Below are 7,651 nucleotides of genomic sequence, written 5' to 3' on the forward strand. Positions count from 1 at the left end.
ACCATGTACCAAAACAAATACTTATAGCATGCCAGCTTCAAATTGCTTTTTTCTTTTTTTGAAAAAAAAAGTTATCATGCCAAAATAGAGATATGTTATAGAATGTGATTTATTCATTTATCCATGGATCTTCAGTTTAGTTTTTTTTTTTTTTTGGCATAAGACAATAAGAATTTACCATGTACCAAAACAAATACTTATAGCATGCCAGCTTCAAATTGCTTTTTTCTTTTTTTGAAAAAAAAAGTTATCATGCCAAAATAGAGATATGAAAGTACTGGTTACTCTATTCATACCATTGGTATTACATCGCACAAAAGAAGTGGCAAATAAAAAATAAAGTTTAAAATATTTTTCCTAGTTCATTTAATGTGCTTCATTATCATCTGGTTTATATCTATTTCTAGTTTAATGGTTCCTAATCAACTATATATCATAAGTAATATAGTGAATGGAAAGGTAAGATAATTGACCTACCCTTTGTTATATATTCAGTCCTAATTACTAGAAAAAAATCAGTGTACTTTCTAAGTGATAAAGACTGTATTTTCTTTACATCTTCCATTTCTCATCATCTCCTTCAGATAAAGATGGGAATAGGATTAGCACCACAAGAAAAGAATCCTCTCCTCTGGAAATTTGGGTATTTGTCTTCCAATTAATTAATGGAAGACTGCAAAAAATGGGTATTCTTTTTGAAATGCTATCTTGAGACTCTCTGTTTCCTGGAAACCATATTTCACTTTTACTTTTTTGAATTGAATTATCCCTTGTTCCCCTTTCTTTCATTCTTCTTTACCAGCAATCACCAGAGTAAAAAGTTCTCACTGAATTATTGAATCTATACCTACCACCTATTTTTATCTTCTTTTCCTTTTTTTTTTGTTTGTTTGTTTGTTTCAGGAGGAAGACTAGTGGGAGTACTTTCTGAGGAGTAGTAGCATGATTCAGATTTAGAGCTTTTTAAAATAATTTACTAAAAGCACATTGTAAGTAAGTAAAGAGTGCTGCCCCAACAACTGGGCAGGCACAAGTCCTGCTTATTCTGATCTGTACCATTATTGCAGGGATGGAGAGGAAAGAAGGGCAGTAACAGGAAGAAAACCAGAGGCCTTACATGATTCCAAGAGAGTCTTTACAGTCAAACTAGATCACTTTTTCCAATATAAAGAGCTGTTTCTATTGGCATAAAATCTCAAGCACTGGATATGAATTATATTTGTTGAAACTTATCTACTACAAGCCTTTTTGCTCTTCATTAAGTTCCTGTGAAATTTGGTTGGAGGACTTAAAGTCAGCTGGGACAGATTGGAAGGCAAAGTGTGCTTTTCAGATAGCCTTTTATTTTAATCCCAAAGGTCATATGTACATACTGTTGAAAATTCTAACAGTAACAATAGAGTCAAATCACCCTCAGATCTCATCCTTCAGAAAGAATTACCATTAAACATTTTATAGATTTTTTTGCAGAAAAGTATTTTTCTGCTATCTTGCCATGTCAGATGTATAGCTCTGTCTAGTTTAAGGTAAATTTCAAGGTCTGTGTATAGCAAACTATTCCACAGTATTGCTTCTTACATATTTGTGAAGTAGTGCTTGTCACAAATTGAAATTTCCAAAGAAAAATCACCTAGAGTTTATCTAATCTTAAAAAAAATTAACCTCCACTATGGTGATGGCACATGGGTGATTTGGTGATGGGAAGCCCATGGGGATTACAACTGAGATAGAAAAAGGCACAAAATGATGTAAAAATAAACTATTATATAATTAATTAATTAACCTCAAAATTTCTTACTACAATAAGGATCCCTACATAAAACTATAGGTGCGAGGAAAAAATAAAACAGTGTCACAAACTTCAACAACCTGTAATATAATTACTGTTTTTTAATTTTAATTTAAAATATAAAACCAACCACACTTATAAAAAGTGTGAGAAAAGAAACATAGTAACTCTAGAATATCATTATCTCATTATTTTACAATCACAGTATAACTAATTTTATGTGGTCCTAAAAGTCTATTTTATTTATAATTGAAATAAATGATGTTTATAACTGGATTACATATTTACATCTGAAATCATTGATATAGAAGTGATATATTTGTACCTAAACTATAACAATTAGAAGTCAGAAAAAAATTAATACTGGAATGTAATAGTTATATAATAACCATGAATTATTTTACATCCTTTAATATTTTCAGATACTAATAACAGACTATCAGATCGATTATAATTTTTGTGAGGTGAATCCTTAGTATATAAGAATACTCAAGAAACAAGATAATATTAAGATCATTGGTATATTTCCCCTAAAACAATTTTAAAAACCTACACAATAATAAGCTGATCTTGTTAAAAGAAATGAGCCAGCAACTATTTTTAAATTACAATTGCTAATATTTTGGAAAGAATATAATGATATTCAGGAGGAAAAACTAGATATTAGGTTTGAGAAAAAATTAAGCAAGATGAAAATGTAAATGAAAACCCAAGATAGAATTATCTTTCCCTCAAAACACACAGGCTCTAATCCACAGCTTATCTCTGCTCCTGGTTAATTCCAAGCCTTTGTCTCCATTAATGCCCAGGACAAGGTGAACGTAGTAACAAATCAAACTAATGCAGTCAGGCTAATACCTGGAGCGTCTCTATTATCTGACAACTGCCTAAATGAGGTTATTTGGTCTCCTGTAATGGCATTTGTCTTTTGTGAAGCCAGCCAGACAAAGCCCATCACTAAAGAGTGCTAGTGGAAACAATGGCTGTGTGTGTTGGTGGTCAACTTTTGAGTTAATCAGTGTTAATAGCTGCTTTCTTTCACCTCCTGCATCTTATCACACATCACACGAATGGCAATGGCATAAATCCCCCATTACTGAGCCCAACACACAGCATCAACCTGGAGGTTGTGTTAAATTCTAAGGCCAGGAAGCTGTGTGCTAGTCTACTTACTTGATGTAGAACCCAAATCAAAGTATGACAAATGCTGATTTGTCTCCATTTCATTGAGTACCATTGAACAAAAACACTGCCAAACACCTTTCGCTAAACTTTGACTATCCTGTCAAAAACCTAGATACTAGGTTTGAGAGAAAATTAATCAAGATGAAAATGTAAATGAAAAACCCAAGATAGATTTATCTTCCCTTCAAAACACACAGGCTCTAATCCTGTGTCCTGTATACTGCTAGGTTATCAGTCAGCGGCAGCCTAGCAGCTCTTGGTGCCTCCCACCACTCCATATCCCTCCACTCCTCCCTTCCCATTTTCTTCTCTCTTTTCATTTCTACTCCTTTCCCTTTTCCCCTGATGCTTTGGTAAGCTTATTGGCATCAACAGGCATTATTGAGTCCCACAAATGAAACTCCAGGCTAAAAACTTTATTGTTTACTTTCTACGTAGTAGAGCATTACCAACAGTTTAAGATCTTCTTGTCTGTTCTCCAGGTCTCTGAGGATGGCCTAATCAATCATCATCTTGATTTAGCATTTTTACAACATGGTGATTTCAGTGAAAAAAATAACACCATAGTTTATGTCTTATTTTCCACATCATAAGCTTACAAAAGAAAGTTACATCTTTTATAACTGGTGTTGGTCAAGAAATTGCCTAACATGGGGTTGTTTTTATTAGCTGCATCCCCTCTTTGATAGCTATTTGTGGATTTGTGTTATGCAGCCCAAATTGCTCTTGATCTTTTAGTTCAGTCACATCAAACAGAATTACTCACTGGAGACAGCCTAGCAGTGTAGTCAAGAACTTGGGCTGGAGTCTGGTCACCTGGGTTTAAATCCCAGTCTCTATTTGACCTTGGGGCAATTTCTCGATAGCTCTGTGCCTTACCTATAAAATGGGGATTATAGTGGGATTTATATAGAGTCATTGAAGGAGTTAAATGAGACAATGGACGTAATAGGGAAGTTTGTCTAGAGCACTGTTTTCATGTCTAGAACAATGTGTAGCATATAGTGAGTTCTCGGTCAACAATAAAATACATATAAAAACAGTTCCTTGTCTCCAAGAGTTCACCATATGATAGAAAAGACTAAAGCACAATAGCTCCAGACGCCTCTATATTATTCTTCATTCATTATTCAAGAAATATTATAGTCTGCCTTAAGCTAATCACTGTGTGAAGCTCTGGTGATGGAGTGGTAAACAAACAGGTTCTCTACCACTTGGAGACTTCCTGTATCCAGTGCCTTGCACAATCATAGCAAATAGTTGGCCTGCAATCAATGATAAATGAATAAATTTTTTTAAGCGTAAGAAAATAACAGGGAATTATATACTTAAGCACTAAATTCATGTGTATAGATGACTGGACTGCAGTAGGTTATAGGAGGGAGGGAGATATGTAAAGAGATAAGTAAAGGTATATATATATACAGAGATATAAAAACCAAATGTCAACTTGTTGCCTCCACTTGTGTGGTGTGAGAAAAGGCCAAGAAATGGGTGTTGGTGGAAGGGTGTTCTTTGTGAATGAACAGCATATTGTGAGAATATTCAGAAAACAAAACTGGTGGCCTCCTTAGGGTGAAAGGTGCCTATTGTGCAACCTATGAGTTCACAAGTCCATATGCTTAGTGTCCTATACTTGTCTTAATGCTCTACTGTTGCCATCTTGAAATTATAACTTTTTTAAGTTTTTTTTTATTTATTTATGTATACAAGAGCAGACCAGAGGTGCAGGGGTGGGGATGAGAGAATTCATCAGAGATAGAGTGGGGAGCAGAACAGGCAGACCTGCTGAATTCTGAGAGGGTTTCAGCTGAGGGCAGTAGCGGGCAAAATAGGAGAAGCCTGCTGCATCATATGGGTCAGCTCCTGGTTGGGATTGAACTCATATGCAGCAGCTTGATAAGCACTAAGACTTTAACCCTTGTGCTACCAGGGAGGCCCCTTAAAGTTATAATTTTTAACCAAAGGGCCCTCTATTTTCATTCTGCACTGTACCCTAAAAATTATATAGTCCATCCTGCCTATTGAAATGGAAATTGATTATGGAAGATCTTGGGAAAAGACCACTGAAGTAAAAACTAATATTTTAAAAACCAGTTGGAAATAGAAAGCCATGTTTGGTTATTGAACTAAGGCTGCAGTTATGGTTTAAGGTGATGAAAGAAAGAGGCAGTGAGACAAAAGAAGCAGGAGTGAGTGAGGAAATCAACATATCTGCAGTTACAGTATGTTTTTGAAGCTCCCAATAGTCTGGGTGAGGTGGAGGCCATGGTGGTGAAGATCTGGGGGGGATTACAGAGAGACAATCAATCCCAAGGGAAATTTTACAAGTTTTTGAAACTAAGTGTGAAGAAAGGAGAGGACAGTGAATTAAAAGTGATACAAGCTTTGGGACATTTTAGAACTTCTAAAGAAAGAAGTGGATCATGTTTAATCCAGCAACTTATTCACTCAGCTAGTTGACTTTACTTATCCACTTTTACTTCTGATAATGTCATAAGAAATATTTTCTCTTAGCAATTTTTCACTTACTGATTTCTCATAGTTGAAGTTTAACTTTTGGTGTCTCAATTGATAACTTATATTTTCTTAGCTGGCCAATCCTATTTCATCTATTTCTTAGCAGTATATTGAACCATTGTTTGCAATTACTTGTGTCCTGCATATTTTAAGAAATATGTTTCTATATCCTTTATCATGTACCATACATTACAGAGGGCAGAAAATATTTTCCCACTCAGTTGATGTTAGATTTAGTCATGTGATTTTCTCTAGCCAATGCAATGCAGTCAGAAGTGATGCAGCACCACTTCCAGGGCAGAGCCTCAGAGTCACTGTTTCCCTTTGCCTACTTGCACTTCTGTTGTAGCCAAGAGCAAATGCACCCTGAGTAACCCCTGTTCTTTTACACTGGACTCCAAATTGAATAACAGACCTGGATCCAAACTGTAGTCTAGAGCTAAGTCCAGCTAAGCCTGCCTATATTCTTTAATTTTTTATTTATTTATGCATACAAGAACTGAAGTGTAGGCCATAGGTGCAGGGGGTGAGAGGATTCACCAGAGACAGGAGCTGAACAGGCAGATCGACTGAAATCCACTGCTGAGGGGAGCACTGGGTGAGATAGGAGAGGTCTGCTGCTCTGTGTGTGTCAGCTCCCTGACCAGGCTGCCCATAGCTTCATTGTGCTGAAACTTAACCCCTTGCACCTCCAGGGAGACCCCTATGGATTTTTAAATTGGGTTATTATCCTTTTTTTTAAAGATTTATTTATTTATGCATACAGAACTGGGGTACAGGCCAGAGGTGCAGAGTGGTGAGAGGATTTACCAGGGACAGAGTAGAGAGCAGAACAGGCCAACTGACGAAGTACACTGCTGAAGGAAGCAACGGACTAGATAGGAGAGGTCTGCTGCACCACGTGGGTCACCTCCCTGGCCTGGGGTCGAACTCTGGCTATGACTAGTGTTAGTGCTAAGACATAACCCCGAGGCTTCCAGGGAGGCCCCCTGACTTCTGTTTAGGCCTACCAAGTGAGACTATATAAATTTCTCAAAGATCATAAAAACAAAACTAGTCTAACCACTTGGAATCACGATAGCTCTCATGAGCAGACCACACAGTCCAGACCAAGGCCTAGCGTGCTCATACCTAGGACAAGAACTTGCCCTCAGCTGAAACTCAAGAGTATCTCCTCAATGTTTCCAGTACTTCTGATCCAAGTCATTAATTTGCCCTCCATGGGCCATGGAGGCTCTCAGGTGGTAAATATCTGAGACAGGTGTCTGACTATACTGGTTTCAGAACTCTTCTAGGCTTAGTCTCCAAACCCCACTTGAAAGGAAAGGCTGACTTGTTGCAGGTACTTAATTTACTAATAAATAACTATTAATAGTTGAATAAATAGGTGAACAAATACAGTAATAGATAACTATATTAATCACTAATTCATCAATAGACTAATATGCAGATGAATAAATTAATAGGTTAATGCCATTTAAGAGATGAGTAATAGACAAATGTTTCATTTATTGATGAAATAACAAATGAAAACTAAAAAAAAAATTTTTCTTAGCTAAAATCTTGGCCAGTGTGGCCGTTACTGGAGGAACTTTAATACTTAACATGTCAGGGGCCTCCCTGGTGGTGCAGGGGGTTAAGTGTTAGCATTGTGAATTGACTGGCAGCCAAAAAAAAACCCTAATATCTCATCCTTCTGCAAGTCAACGCCCCCAGGTCCTTCTTAAGTACCATCTCAGCTCAGAAGACCCACCTGGTCTACCAAGGGGCTAAGAGAAAGTACTCTAGGTATCTGCCTTGAATTCCCTACCTCTTGAATCAAAAGCCAGTACTTCAGAACCGGTGCTCCTAGACCTAAGTGTGCATGAAAATCATGTGAGGTACATACTTCAAATGTAAAGTCCTGGTTCTACCCCTGGAGCTTTGAGAAGTAGAGGCTGACCATGTGAGGAGCTCAGAGAAGAGGTGACTAGAGGGAACAGCAAGCACAAAAGCCTGGGGCAGGAAAGATTTTCCAGGAAATATCAGTAAAGTGAGTATGAAGGAGATGGATGAGCAAGGTCACAATAGACAGGACCTTAGTGATGGGACAAAATTGGGTTTTTATCAAAAATTGGCTGTTGGGGGAGTCACAGATTAGGTTTTCATTTTAAGAAA

Source organism: Condylura cristata, unplaced genomic scaffold (assembly GCF_000260355.1).
Source record: "Condylura cristata isolate star-nosed mole 26May11 unplaced genomic scaffold, ConCri1.0 scaffold00004, whole genome shotgun sequence".
NCBI classification, from domain to species: domain Eukaryota; kingdom Metazoa; phylum Chordata; class Mammalia; order Eulipotyphla; family Talpidae; genus Condylura; species Condylura cristata.